A 16,779-nucleotide genomic window follows, 5' to 3' on the forward strand; every position below is an offset into this window, starting at 1 on the left:
CCCCTGCCATCAGCTCCCGCGTCTCACACACACGAGCGCGACTTTAGCACTAGATTTAGCAACTTTCAGACCCTTTTAGCGGCTTTTTTCCATAGAATATTCATACTGACAAACCTAGCGACTTTTTTGTATAAACCTTAGCTATGGTTCAGTTGGAAGATTTCGCCAGTGCTGTCCCGCGAACGCGAGGTCTGTCTTTCCCGGAGAAGTGTCGCCTCTCTCGGCGTCTGTTCTGTGCAGTGAGCGGCAGAGAAGCAGCGCAGCCGACTCGTCAATAAATGAGTACAAAACAGCGTTTCTAAATATGAGCGTAGTTCGTCTGTTAATATCTCATGCACTTTTTTTTGTTTGTTTTTTTTAGTTTGTTAACGTTACTCAGACGCAGGCAGTGCACTGCATGAGACAAAAAGTAATATAGCCAAAACAACCGCATAGCCGCTCTTTAGTGTAGATGCATGTTGATTTTATCAGACGATGCCGCGATTATAAATGAGAGTGACTCCTGGTTAACATTAAAAGGGGTCGTGTTTAGTCAAGACTATATAGTCTGGTATTTTTTGACAATATTCACTCATCATGACAGTAAAATTGGGCATTCTAAGTCAATATACTGCAGTATTTCCTCTCTCAATCAGTACAAAATATGGTTAACACCCGGTCATGCATGAAAAAAAAAATACCGTCATGTACCGTGAAACCGGTATAATTTTGAAAAATACCGCCCAGCACTAGTTCAATATAGTTAACACCCGGTCATGCATGAAAAAAAATACCGTCATGTACCGTGAAAAACCGGTATAATTTTGAAAAATACCGTAATATAAATTTGTGGTCATACCGCCCAACACTACTTTCACTTACTACTGTATACAAGACACAGTAGTGTCGTCACGATACCAACATTTTGACTTCGATACGATACCTGACTAAAATATCTCGATACTACTACTGAACCGATACTATGATGAAACCAACAGGAACAGAATGATTCACATGGAGCTTATAGTTATTTTAGCTATTAAAAAATAAATGCTTTTTGAGCATTTCATCCCCCTTTAAAAAATAGAATAAAAATCACATGCCAGTGCCACTCCACAGGACTATGGTGAGCAGCTACCAAGCCCTACAGGATGTATAGATCTTTGCAACATTGGTTAGTTAGCTAAAAGGATAAAGCCAAATTAGACGGTTATTATTGACCTCAATTGCATATATCGTGCAACACTAATACACAGTGAATATGACATAGCAAGCCAATAAGAATCAGTGCACCAGAGTCGAAATCATGGATGTACGACTGGTTTTTAAGTGCAAAAAAAGAGACCCTTTTAAACACTCTAGCTTTGTAAGGCCTACTACATTTGCATTTCTGGATTGGTTTTACAGCTAAGTGCAAACAGTCGAAATAAATAGCTTGGTCTATGAAGATGGTCAACAAAATGTTGCTCATTTATCTAGTCAGTATCTATCTAGTTATCTAGCATTTGGTTTGTTTCAGTCTGCGCTTTTCATTAATTTTGCGTGGAACTGTAAAGTGAAGAGAAGCAGGAAGTGCATTTGAAAATGTGTAAAAATGAGTGTTGTCAAACGATTAATCGCATCCAAAATCAAAGTTTTTGTTTGCATAATATGTGTTCTGTGTATATTTATTATGTTTATATAAATACACACACATACAGTATATATTTTGAAAATATTTACATGTCTATATTTATATTCATATAATTTATATTATATATATAAATATATTTAATATATAAACATAACATATTTTTCTGAAATATATACATGCATGTGTGTGTATTTATATATATATAAAAAATATAGACAGTACAGATACATACATTATGTAATGAAAAACTTTTATTTTGGATGCGATTAATCGCAATTAATCGTTTGACAGCACTAGTAAAACTATTTAGTAACTCCAGCATGTTTTTCAGTTTGTGAAAATTTTCTTTTTGTAAAATTAAATAAATGTAATTGATACTTTAGATTTGACCCTGTTTTTAGCATTTTCATGGACCCCTGGGATCCCAGACCCCATTTTGAAAACCTCTTGTCTAATGGACATTAATACTAACGACAGCCTCTATTTTTACTATATGCATATTTAACATTTCTGTGCAAAGCCCTAAAGGAAATCATATAGGCTTCTTTTAACCAAGTTTAATATGAATAAATTGAATTAACTAAACTGTATGTGTCAGGCTGACACTGTACATAACATGAACAAAATTTCAACATTTCGTGATCATGTCAGTCCTATTCTAAAGGCTCAAGTGTTCAAATAAAGAGTAAAATACCTGAAATATGGAAGAACAAAAATTAAAGAGGATATTTTCATGATGGTGGTGTTTGATTTATGTGTTTGATTAGCTGGCTATAATAATCTGGAGGTGGCTGAATATCTGCTGTAAAACGGGGCAGAGGTGAACTCGCAGGATAAAGGTGGACTCATTCCTCTACACAACGCTGCGTCTTACGGGGTGAGTGCTGCTCAATTAAAGCTACATACTGTATATACATGACAAAAAAACAAGTCTTACTCAAAAAAGTCTGTGAGGGGAAAAATGAATTGTTTTCTAAAACAGAGGTGTTTGTTTTAAAGTAATCTTTATTTTTGGTTGCTTTTGAAAACTTTGGTTGGGTGTAAAATCATGACCAAAATGTCAAATTTGATGCAAATGTTGGTTCATATTGGTATTTGTTGAATTTCATAGACTTTTCTAAAAAAAATTATAATAATTATTATTTTTTCAAATAAATGGTATATATATTGTTATAGAAAATTATTCATTAATTTTATCAGGGTTTCCGCAGGTCCTTAAATGGTTCAAGAAAGACTTAATTATGAATTCAAGAGGTCTTAAATTTGGGGACAGAGACAAGAATTGCAATATAGCTTAACAAAGGCTATGATTTCATTGAATAAAAATATGAGCGCCGCACGTTTCTAAGTCAGGTGCAGCTTTGTGTACTGCTGTTACCAGGGAAACCGCTATATTTCTGCCGTTCCGAGTCCTACCGTGCTCATATGGTATTGATTTTTATTTGTGCAGGTCTTAAAAAGTCTTAAATTTGATTTTAAAAATCCTGCAGATACCCTGTTTATAAAACAGTTAGTTCTTCTGGTCTGCTATTTTGATTGGTCAAGCTACATTACAATAGTTTAGAATTGCACACACACACACACACACACATGTAAAATATAACAGGCAATATTTATACAAAGAGGTGATAATGTGGCCACGACACAAAGCAAGCATTATTGATCAATTATTCCATGAATACCATACTTACCTCTCCTCAAGTCATTGTTCAAACATGGAAATTGTTTGTCATTTTTATCCCAATGTTTTTCATATTTGTTTGCTTGGTCAATATCTTTGTGGGTTTTGGTCCTTTTGCGGTTGTAGGCTGTAAGGACTTTTGAAGTAACTGAAATAATTGGGAGAAAACTTCTAAAACTGTGGTCGACAGACCTGGAGCTACTTCATAGCGTTGCGTTTACTAGAAAAAAACTTGACATCAAACAATCCAAATCAAGCATTCAACAGCCCTGTGGTATTAATGTTGTGTGATGAATTTATGGAATAATATATTATTTCACATAATAATAGTGATAATAATAATAATATGTTTTGAGTCAGAATTGTATGTACAGTAGGCCAATTTTCACGTGTTGTTTGCTCATAAATGTAGTCTTATTATTACAAGCTTTTGGTCTTTACTGAAATGAAGAAAAACATTCATCAAGCTCTTTCTGGTTTATTAACCACAGTTGAACAACTTTTTGTTGTTGTTTTTTTCAATTGGGAAAGCAGATTTGTATACATGTTATTCCTTGTTTCACTGAATCACAGAAGTCTGATGGTCTATAGTGTAAAAGTCTACTGAATCAACATTTTGTTTCTGTAAAATTAGTTTTCCTTTCTCAGCCTTTTCCCAGATATCTGAAATATTATAAAAATGCTTAAGTGAAATGCATTACCCAAAATTAATTTTTAACCTTCATGTCTTTTCAAACCTGCATGACTTTCTTTCTGCCAAGGAACACAGAAGGAGAGTTTTTAAATAATTGTTCATGGTCTTGTTTGGAGTTTTTATACATACAATGAACAGGAATAAATGCGGTCAAACACCAAAAATGACAAAAAAGCACCATAAACGTACATGTCATATTATAGTCATACAATAGCTATATGTAAGAAACAGACCAAAAATTTCACTGTTTTCACAGCTGTCAAATTCAAATCTGGCCCCACAAAACATTTCTGCCGAAGAAAGACATTCATATGGGTTTGGAATTACATTATTTTTTTTTTAAAGGTTTTATTCATAGTTGTGCAGGTGTTGTGTTCACCTCATCATATTTCATAATAACTTGTTGGGGAAGGGAAAAGGTGCAGTGCCGTCATACTCAAACAGCGACATTCAGCAGAAAGTGAAAGAGACACCAACCCGAGAGCACGACCGTTCCCTGTGTTTCATTGCAGCATGTGGATGTGGCCGCTTTGCTCATCAAGTACAACACATGCGTCAATGCCACTGATAAGTGAGCGTTCACTCCTTTGCACGAGGCGGCGCAGAAAGGCAGGGCCCAGTTGTGCACGCTGCTTCTAGCTCACGGGGCCGACCCCATGCTCCGCAACCAGGAAGGCCAGTCGCCGCTGGACCTCGTGACGGTATTCTCTTTGTGTGTGCTTACTGGACAAGCCACATTGGGGAAGAAGATCTTTCTCCTTCTCGCCTTCTGTTTATTTTCTGCACCTATGCAGTTAGGCCTTCTCAACGTCTTTTAATCATGCCAGGGAGAATTATCTCTAACTGTATGATGTCATAAATCTGTCTGTTTTATTTGGTTGGTGTTTTTTTTTTTTATTGTTCAGTACTTGAGGAGGCTTACTGATCATTCCATGCACCATTGCCTGAAAATACTGCACATTTGCACAAGCAGTGGATGTCTGGAGTGGAAAAATATGCCTGTTTGATGCCTGGAGAACGATATGTAAAGGGATAGATCAACCAGAAATGAAAGTCATCATTTATGCACCTTATGGAAATCCTTTCTTCTGTAGAACATAAACGGAGATGAGCAGCCTGAACATTCTTCAAATTTCTTCAATTCTTCCAATTTTTAAAATGTATTTATTTATTTATTTAAATTAGTCAATTATTATAACTTTTATTTCCACTCATAAATCTATCAGTCATTGTCTGACCTTTTGGTTAAGTTGTCAATAAATAACTGTTTTATTAATTTCCAACATAAAAAAAATAGTGCCAAAATTAAAAGGCATTTATCAGTAATACAGATGTCCATGTGTCAGAAATTCAGCCAAACACTGGCTAGTGCCAATTTTAATCGGACTATAGTTATTTATTAATTTATCGTTTGTTTGTTTCATGTACATTTCAAGGAAAGATATTTCACAGGGAATCCTCTCATTTGGTACATTACTATCATATTAAAGGTTCAAATGAACCTTTAGAGCCAAAACTATTAAATTCAATTTCTATTTCTCGGATATAATAAACACTCAAATAAAACTCAGTTGTATACAAACATTTACATTGCACATAACTTTGTTCTCATTAAAACTTGTGATATTTATTCAGACATACATAATTAAATTAGTAAATAAACTCCTCTCTGAAGCATCTTGGGAATCTTAGGATTTAAGAATCGATAACAAGATTGTTAAAATTAAGACTTAAAAATGTTTGGGATATACAAAAGTCCATGTGTGACGTGGTAGAGAGTAGGGCTGCAAGATATATTGAAATATCGTAAAAAATCTCAAATTTACATATTGCAAGGCCTTACAATAGTGGATTGATTTTAACTTCAAAAAGTTATAGTTTGATGCAGATAGCTGTGATTTTTTTTTATAATTTATATAAAATGTATAATTTTTATACATTTAAATAGAAATAAATGTAAATCAATTTTACACACTTAAAGCACTATCATATTGCATTACTTCACAAGTTATCACATTTAACTTTTTTTCTTCAATATAGTGCAGTGGAGAGAGTTTGGTCAGTTTTGGAAGATGACAGACTCTTTATTTTTGGTGAACTATCTCTTTAGCCGTGTATGCATGCCAACAGCTTGCTTGTTTGAAATAAGCTGTTCTCGTGTACGAATGTTTTCTTATTTGCATTTTTTTCTGAACTCACACTCTATATGCTTGAGATGTGACAGACATTCAAATAAGTGTGTACTTAAATGCAACAGTCAGTTTGAGAGCCCTGCGGGCTTGTCTGTCTCAAGAAGTTGTTGTCACTTACATCTGGACTTTCTGACGTTGCACTGTCTGTCTCTCTAGGCGGACGATGTCCGAGCTCTCCTTACGGCAGCCATGCCCTCCTCAGCGCTGCCGGCGTGCTATAAACCCCAGGTTATCAGCGTCTCGGCCTCTGGGGCGGTGGTGCCGTCGATTCTCAACTCGAGCCCCACACCGCTCTCTTCAAACTCCAGTATGGATGGCCAGTCTGAGACCTTCCCTGAGCTGAGCACTCTTCTACCGCCTTCTGGAGCTGAAGGGACCATAGGCATAGAGACGAAAGAGGAGGGTGGGTTTATGCAACATTAGTGTAGTCTTGCTTATATTTCACATTTGGTGACTGCTGAAAGTTTTCTTTAACCTGATGTTTTTTCAGGTCTAACTGTAGAGTTGAGTATCAGCCAGTTCCTTCACAACCTGCAATTGGAGCATTTGCTGGAGATCTTTGACAGAGAACAGGTACTTCTGTTTCAATGCTTATCACAGTTGAGTCTGAGTTGAGACAGAGTTGAATATAAGACCATGCATATATGGTCTTAGACTTAGACTCAGACTACAACACTTATTTATTATCCTGCAGCCAGATTTGGGAAAGCTACTTTGAAACTTTTATCTCACAAAGCTAAAAGCTACTCATAATTTGAAGTAGTATAACTACAGTAAAGATACTGTTTTGAAAAAATACAGTACAAAAAGTAGGTAACTTAAGAGCAGTTAGTAATATATTGGATGTTTATTTGTTGGAAATGGACATGTACATACAGATAAAATTAACTTTTAACAACAGTGTTGAGCAAAAACCTAATTTTTATAGGGAAAATGTTAAATATTCTACTCTATAGTATCATACTGAACTGACCGACAGCTTCAGTGATTATAAAAGGAGCGCACTTTACTTGCTTTCTTTTTGATTTTCATGAGACTTTGTGAACTTCATACTTCAGTACAAAATGTGTCAAGCTTTGACAAAAATTTATTTCTTGGAGATTTGATATTTTGTAATAGGAATTTCATAATATCTAAATATAAATCCAAAAGCAAAACGTGTGAAAAAATATACATTAGGGAATGGAAATGGCTAATAAGCCAATAAGTGCTCTTCTGCCACCATCTACTGGTCATCATGGTAATTTCATGACTTTATATATATATATATATATATATATAAAGTGTTTGTTTGCCACATGTTTGTTTTCCTACATCTTTTAGCTTTACAAATTGGGATAGCCTTTGATGTATGAACAAATGCGTTTGGTCATCACATTAAAAATAATATTTAAAGGGGACATAACACACACAGTTTCGGCCAATCTCATGTTAATCTTAAGTACCTATAGAATAGTATTGCATCCTTCATATCTCCGAAGAGTCTTTAGTTTTATCAGATTTATAAAAGACAGATACAGCTGTACCGCTTCTCTCTGAAAACAGCCGAGCTCCTTTCCGCCTGTGGGTCTGACTCATGACCGGGATCTTTTATCTCTTGGACTGCTCCATCTTTCAGTATCAAACGATCTGTAAATCCAGCGTCGAACTGGGCCTTGTTTATAAAACATTCGTCACCGAAATGACGGGAACAAACAAACACATATGTGCAACCCCGTTGCTGCCCCGGAAAATCCAACTGCATCCACTGTTCCCTTAACTCTGGGTTCTTTGGGAAGCTGAACAAGGTTATCTTTCCCTCACATCCAAAAACACACTTCTTTGAAGACATTCAAAGTCCTGTGCAGCGCTGCCGACGACTTCCGTAACCCAAAAGAAGCACGTTGATGGGCTGTTCTTGCTCTTGCTCTGGTTGCTGTGTGTAAGTCTCTTCTGAGAGAAGTGCCCATACAAGGAATTCATTCCACCCTTCATGACGTCATGAAGGGCCATACTTGGAAAAAACTTTCTGAACCGTATTAGAACCCGGAAGTAATATATCTGACATACGTTCAGCTCGTTTTTTGAAACTTTGGCCATGTTTAGCATGAGAATCCAACCTGTTCGGACTCGGAGCTTTGAGTGTGTGAAGTTCTGTCATGTAGTGTGAACACAACAACAACTAGATACCCCCGACAGTTGTGCAGTGTGAGAAGAGCAGCGATCCGACGACTTTGAAAATCGTGCAGTGTGAACCCGGCATAAATTTTGTTAGAGGTCGCACTGGTGCGATCACCACATTTGGCCAACTGATCAAATCTGCCATTTCATGCTATGATTTGAGACACACTAATTCTAATTTTAAATACTACTTAGGATGGATAGTATGTGAATTTGGATGCAGCAATTGTTTATGATTTATGGAGAAAATAATAAGTTTTACCATATTTTTTGTGTACGCACACAACATACACATAATTATGTTCAAAAACAATGTCAAAGTGAATTTTGCATAATAGGCCCCCTGTAAACGGACAGCAGCCTAATAAACCTGCTGCTGTCTGTGTCATTAAAGTCAATCAAACAACAAAGAAAAGGAGAAAATCTCATTGCTTTTTACTGAATAACTTCAGCAGCTTTAATAAATAAAAAAAGTTATTTAATTCATACAATGAAGACTAATGTGCACCATTTTATTTCTACATTTGATTATTCAGCAATACTACAAACCTGTATCTACACTTAAGATATTGTTTTTTTGTTTTCATTTTGTTTTATCTTGTAATTTTTTTTGTCTTGTCTGCTCTAGAGACATGATATAACAGTTTTATTCAAACTGTAATCAAGCATAATCAAGCAGTGGATACAATTGTATTTATTTATTTTTTATCTCTTATGCACGGAAATACAATTTCTCATATATATTTTGTTTTTCTTTTTATCAGCATGTCCCCTTAGGGGACCTAAGGTCCATATTCATATGACAGCATCTTACTGTGATCTTAGTGTAAAACTCTACATTGCGCTAGCCTTATCCATTTCATTTTAGAAGGCTTTATGTGTCTTCACACATGCTAATAGTGGGGTACTAATGCAGTGTTTCCCAACCGGGGTGCCGTCTGTCGAGAGCAGGGGTGCCGTGTAAAACATCCTTTTTTAATATTTTTAAATTGCTAAAATGTTTAAAAAAAGCATCTGTTATATAATATCCATTTCTGATGTCGCCAATAATTAGAGATGCACCGAAATTCCGGCTGCCGAAAATTAGTTCACAGCTCAGGTTTCACTTTCACTAAACAAAGGTTGGGAAACACTGTACTAATGTATATGTGTGAAAACTCAGAGGTGAGGGAATCAATTAAAGTTTCAAACTGGTGCTCTGATCTGCTTCTTTTGTCAGTCTTTCTTTTTCTTTTACCGCCCTGTTTCTCAGTCTGACCTGCTGCGTTTAGGTCCAAACTGGATACGTCTCCATGTGATGCTGGAAGATAAAAGTCGGGGTCTAATTTGATCCTTTTCCGTTCGCTGCTCACTGTCCTGCCATAATTCTCCCTTTTTCTTTTAACACCCTGATCCAGGATGTTCATCATCTATGATGTTCTCTTTCATTGGTGATCGTCCAGGTCTGACCTCACTATTGTTGAGGTGAGACAGTCCAGACTGTTCATCTTTGCTGGACCCTTTCATAGGTGTCTCCCCACATGCTGCTGGTGGGGTACTAATATACATGCAAGAAAATGCAGAGGTGAGGGAATCAATCGAAGAATCAATCTGGAGGTCTGATCTTCTCCTTTTCCACTCTACGCTGTCTGATCTGCTAGATTTCTAATTTTTTCGTTTAACACCCCGTCTCATCTCAACCTGACTGCCTGAGCTTAGGTCAGAAATGGATGTGTCTCCAAGTAGTGCTAGAGAAGGAAAGCCTGGGCTGAGGGAATCCATTGAATAATCAGAAGCAGAGCGGTGGTCTGATCTATTCATTTTTCGTTCTCTGCTCTCTGATCTGCCAGAATTCCCCCTTTTTCTTTTTCTTTTAACAGCCCGTCTCATCTCAATCTGACGACCTGTGCTTAGGTCAGAACTGGAAATGTCTCTAAGTGATGCTGTAGAAGAAAAGCCTGAGCTGATTCTGTTTGCCATTTGAACTAACCTGGTACTGGTAATCTACCGATTAACCGCAAACTGGTAGTTTATCAGAGGAAGTCTGATATTCTGTCTCTACTGCTGCTATGAGCCTCAGATTCTGGTTTAAAGCTTCTGGAATGCTGGCTGTGATGTCATAGGTGTGCATCATTTGAATAATCCTAGTTTAAAAAAACAACAATATCTGAACAGCTGTGCATGTTCTAAGAAGGATCTTCTGTGAAGGTGTTAGTTATTTAGTTATACTTTATTGCTTTATATACTTTAGACATCAAATAAATACTTAATACATTCTCCCCTCCTAAAACACTACAGTCCTACCCTTTATTCAAAAGACTTATTGCGTATGGCACAGAGGTTTGTTTATACATTGCTTTATGCAACATGTTGTTTATATATATATTTTTTTGCCTTCAGTGTCCTATAACGGCATCCAGGTGGTAACAATTCGAAAGCATAGTTCAGATGGTGCGTTGCATCTCCACTTATAGCCAAACCTTTTCTCCTAACTGCTATATCATACAGCTGATCAATTGATTTTTGCTTAGACTCTATGATTTTGCTTGCCATCCTTATGATCCTGTTTAATTTTACTTTATTTACAGACATTATTCGCCCAAACCTAGCCGTTATATTATACCCTAAAACACTTTCAATTAAACTAATATAAACTCTTTGTAAAACACCTTGGCTGACAGAAAATTCTCTAAGTTTCCTTAGCAAATATAACTTGCTTTACACCAGTTTTCTAATTTCAAAACATGCTCTTCATACTCAATTATTAGCAAAATCTTTCTATAAGTGTGCAACCAGAGCCATATCGTCTGCATATTTATGTAATTTATAATTTGTACTCTGCATTTGCATCTTATTTGTATAGACAGAAAATAATAGGGGAGACAAAACACATCCTTGAGGTGCCCCTGTGTTTAAAAACATAATGTCTGATTTAACTCCCCTGACACAGACTTGTTGTGGTCTATCTGTTACATTTTTTTTAACCCAGTGAATTATTACTCCACTCACTCCTAAAACTAAAAGACGTTCTAACAGAAGATGTATAATCAATAAAAAGAACACATGCATAGGCCTTTGCTTGTTGTAAATGACTAGCAAATGTATTGGCCATCTGGCCTCTGTCCCTCTTTGTGGCTTATACGCAAATTGCAATACATCTAGGTGCTCTGATATGTACGGTTTAAGATGATAACTAATGACCCTTTCCATGCATTTAGCAAGCATTGATGTGAAGGCTACAGGGTGGAAGTCTTCTAATTTTTTTGCTCCCACTTTTTTAGGAATGGGCTGCATAAATGACAATTTACACATATTAGGCACAATCTGAGAGTTTAATAAAAACTGAAATAATTTTGTTAAAGGGTCATGTCAGTTTTTATTAAACTCGCCTAATAGAGCTTAATATGTGGAAATTGTGTGTGTGTGTGTGTGTGTGTGTGTAGGAACTGTGCAATATGGACAGAATAATCACATTTCTATTCTTTTAATGGATATTGTGATTTTTATTTGCGATTTTGGTCATTATTTTCTCTTGTTCACACATTACATTCAAGATCATATTTCAGAATAAAATAAAATAGAATGAACTGCTTGTCTTAAAAATTAAAATTAATACGAGTCTGTGTCATTAGATAACTCTGGATGTCCTGGTGGAAATGGGCCACAAAGAGCTGAAGGAGATCGGCATCAGCGCTTACGGTCACAGACACAAGATCATCAAAGGAGTGGAGAGACTTATTAGTGCACCTCAGAGTAAGAGCTGCTTCTCCTTTCATCCAGAAGAGTTCATCTGAGAGAATCCTTAATTAGACGCAGGGTTTAAGAATCACTTTGATCTTGTTTCCTCTAAGATCTCTGCTTAACATTGGATGTTTTTTCTCAGGACAAGCTGCTTTTATTGAGGGGGTCATATTATGCTTTTCTTAAAGTTTATTTATTTATCCCGAAGGCCGTTTCTGCCACTGTGGGGAAGTCATGGCCTAATGGTTAGAGAGTCGGACTCGTAACCCAAAACCCAAAGGTTGCGGGTTCGAGTCTCGTACCGGCAGGGATTGTAGGTCACGTCACGTCACTTTTTTTTTTTTTTTTAATGTAAAAAAGGTAATTGCGACTTTTTCTCAGAATTCTGACTTTTTTTCTCAGAACTGTGTGATATAAACTCACAGTTCTGAGTGCATTTGCGAGAAAAAAAAGTCAGAATTGTGAGATTTAAACTCGCAATTCTGAGAAAAAAGTCATGTGAGATATAGATGTGAGACTTGCTATTCAGACTTTTTTTCTCACAATTCTGACCTGAGATATAAACTCGCAATTGCGAGTTATAAAGTCCAATGCTGATGAAAAATAGTATTTTCTCACAATTGCGAGTTTATATCTCACAATTCTGACTTTCTAACTCGCAATTGCGTGTTTATATTTCGCAATATTTACTTTTTTCTCAGAATTGCAAATTTAAAAGTCAATTCAGATTTTTTTTTCACAATTGCGAGTTTATATCACTGCAAGATGTCAGATGCAAAAAGTCAGAATTGTGATATAAAAAGTCGCAATTACCTTTTTTTCATTTTTTTATTCAGTGGCAGAAACTGCCGTCCATAACTTATAATGTTAATTAAACAATGTTTAATCACCAAAAGTGATTAACTTTAATTTTCCACCCTCTCTCTGAGCATTCGAGTTAAATGTGATGTTTTTTTTATCCTGCACATTTAAAGCTTCTTACGCCGCATTCATTTTTTAGCTAATATTAATGTATGTGATTTAATTGCAGTTAGTTCAATTAATTAATTGGCATATCATGTCGATGAAAATTGATTGACAGCTCATATTACAAACTAACTGTACAATACAGTTTTTTTATTCTTGCTTTTGATTTCTCATAAAGTGACCTCTTTAAGGATCAAACTGAAGCTTTTGTTTTGCAGCTTAGTTTGCACTTAAATGTTTATATCCCCATCACAGGTTTAAACCCTTACTTGACCCTGAACACGACCAACAGTGGAACAATACTGATAGATCTCTCTCCAGACGACAAGGAGTTTCAGTCGGTTGAGGAGGAGGTAGACTTTCTCATTTTAATGATGTTGTGCTGATTCTTTTCATGTTTATCATTTTTCTCCTTGTGCGTCATCTGCCTGAGACCCTAGAGATTTTGTTAAAAAATAATCACAATCTTGTTATCTATAACAGTACCAGGAGAATCCAGTAATGGATGTACATGTTCAAGTGGCTTATGAAGCCATACAGACCAAGTAGCTAATTATTAAAACACCAAGGACGTACTTTGTTTACTAGGGTTCTCTTTCTGTTTCGTGTCTCTGAACAGATGCAGAGTACGATAAGGGAGCACAGGGATGGCGGTCATGCAGGTGGGGTTTTCAACAGATGCAGCATTGTGAAGGTAAGAGATCTGAATGCCTTACTTCATGTTTAATATTTTCTTTTTTCCTATTTTTCCATTTTAGTCGCTTCGTTTCCACACTGCTCCCCTGCCCCTGAAGGTGTCTTTTCACATTGCATTACTTCCAGGGTTTCCAGCAACCACGAAAAGCACAGAAATGTTAGGGAATTGCTTTTCCTGGACTGGAAAAGTCATGAAAATTAATACAGTTTCATAATACAATACATTTTTGTAGTGAATATGATTTTTTTAGACATGCATTGTTCTAAAATATTGCCTATTTTGTGTGTGTGTGTGTGTGAAGTAAAAGTGTTGTGTTCAATTTGTGAGCGCATCACAATTTTTTTTTTCACTGCCATCACTAGCAGTTCACTTAAGGAAAATTACATTCAGAACCTTTATATCCAACTGAAACGAATGCTGATGTCAGACCAAAAACTAGTGTAACAAAGGGCGTTTTTTGGCTGAGATACAACTATTTGATAATCTGTAATCTGAGGGTGCAAAAAAATCTAAATATTGAGAAAATCTCCTTTAAAGTTGTCCAAATGAAGTTCTTAGCAATGCATATCACTAATCAAAAATTAAGTTTTAATATATTTACAGTAGGAAATTTACAAAATATCTTCATGGAACATGATCTTTACTTAATATCCTAATGATTTTTGGCATAAAAGAAAAATCGATAATTTTGACCCATACAATGTATTTTTGGCTATTGCTACAAATATACCCCAGCGACTTAAGACTGGTTTTGTGCTCCAGGGTCACAAATTAACATTAATCTACAGTAGATTAACTAATGCTAAACTGTGGTAAAAAGTGGTAAAATCATTTATTTTCGGTCAGATCCAGAAGGTGTGCAACAAGAAGCTGTGGGAGAGATACACGCATCGCAGAAAGGAGGTTTCTGAGGAGAACCACAACCATGCCAATGAACGCATGCTCTTCCACGGTGTGTGAACCAAGGTTTGGTTTCAAACCACTCCTGCATTCACTGCTGTTCTGATTAGGGCTGCAACAGCTAATAGATAAAATCATGAAAATGAAATGAAAATAATCGACAACGAATTTGATTATCCATTCATCACGTCTTTCCACTTTGCACAGAAAACATCCAGTCATGTCACTTTACAGCAGTAAATAACTAATTTATGCGGACAAACTGCATCTGGAAAACAGCAAAGGATGCAGAGTGAGCTGCTGCAGGAAAAGCACACGACCCAAGTTATTCTAAACATGAGAATTTGTCCTATTAAGCGATTCAAACAGAAGCATACAGTTTAATGCTGCATGCCTTGCATTTTACGGTTGTATCCTTACATGCAAAGATTCGAAAATCACACAATTGTTTCCATTTTGCATAAAGGCTCATCTCTGAGTATCTGATAGACTTCACTGCAATAGACAGCACAATAGTATATGCATTTTGCATGTAAAAAGTCATTATTTTTCTTCATTTGATTGTTAATCTAGTGTTTTTTTTTTTTTACTTCTACTTTTAAACGGTAAGCAATCGTTTTAATTTGTTCACCTTTTTTTCCACATAATGTTTAATTTCACATAGCCTACATAGATACAGTCTCTATATTTGTTTTCATTGCTTCCAAATTGCACATGGTTTTGGGCTGGATGTGGAATAAAAAAAATTGTATGGATTTTTTTCATTAAATGTATTATTTTGTAATCGTCTTTGGATTTTTCATCCAATTAATTGAAGAAATAGTCATTGTTAGATTAATGCATTATTATTAAAATAATCATTAGTTGCAGCCTAATTCTGATCAACAGAACCTCGAGGAAATGCTTTATTTCTGCTTCCCCAGGGTCACCGTTCGTAAACGCCATCATTCACCAAGGGCTTCGATGAAAGGCATGCGTACATAGGGGGAATGTTCGGGGCCGGGATCTACTTTGCGGAAAACTCTTCCAAAAGCAACCAGTACGTTTATGGAATAGGCGGAGGAACGGGGTGCCCTCTTCACAAGGACAGGTTGTGCTACATGTGTCAGAGGTGAGATCAGATCCCGTTACAGCGCATTTAAGCGGCTTCACGTTTCCCAGCACAATGTGTTTTGTCAGCAAAGTGTTGCCTTGTGGTGTTATTTTCCAAAACCTTGAGGAGAAATTGATTTCCTATTTCCTTTCTAAAGTGCTCTTGATTCTTCGCTCTGTGTGCTCCTCCCAGACATCTTCTGTTCTGCCGTGTGACTTTGGGGAAGTCTTTCCTGCAGTTCAGCGCGATGAAGATGGCCCACTCACCTCCAGGACACCACTCAGTCACTGGCCGGCCCAGTGTCAACGGTCTCACTCTGGCTGAGTACGTCATCTACAGAGGAGAGCAGGTACTACAGCCACAGGGCCCAGATTTCTCAATATGATATAGCATTCGCAACCCATTTTAATTCTAAGATAAAAAGTGTAGGCCAGATTATTTTGAGGTTTACTGGATCGTGAAAGTGAGTGTTTTTATACCTGGGTTGTTGTAGTTAAAACTTAAACCATAAAACCAACTTTACCTGAAATAAAATAGTTGCCAAGGCAACATTTCTCATTTTTCATTTAGTTTAAATTGACGTATTAATATAACTAAATCAAAAACTGAAATAAAAATAACTCAAAACTATATAGACTTCTTAAAAAAAGCTAATAAAAATGTCAAAAACATACATCATAATTACTAAAGCTTTAACTAAAATTTAAATGAAACCAGAAAATATAAAAATAAAAACTATAATAATATCTCAATGATACTAAAATAACACTGTTTTATACCAGAATGAACCAGTCACAATTTCTTCATAAAATGTCAACTCTAGTATTGTAAACAATATTGCAAATATTTATGCAAAAATACATTTATATATATATATATATTTGTTTACAATACTAGAGTTTACATTTTACATATGCATACAGTATATATATATATATATATTTCTCAAGGTTTGGAGTCGGTAAGATTTTATATTATCCTTTTGAAAGAATATGCTGACCAAGGCTGCATTTTTTTTTTTCCATTAAAAAAGTAATATTGTAAAATATTATTACAGTTTAAAA

The 16,779-nt window shown here is 35.9% G+C and overlaps 1 pseudogene; it reads left to right on the forward strand.

Moving 5' to 3' along the window:
• Positions 1 to 16,779, forward strand: part of LOC107708936 (tankyrase-2-like) — a 33,067-nt pseudogene that overhangs the window by 15,065 nt on the left and 1,223 nt on the right.

This window comes from Sinocyclocheilus rhinocerous, unplaced genomic scaffold (genome assembly GCF_001515625.1).
Source record: "Sinocyclocheilus rhinocerous isolate Xijiao unplaced genomic scaffold, SAMN03320098_v1.1 scaffold24, whole genome shotgun sequence".
NCBI lineage: Eukaryota > Metazoa > Chordata > Actinopteri > Cypriniformes > Cyprinidae > Sinocyclocheilus > Sinocyclocheilus rhinocerous.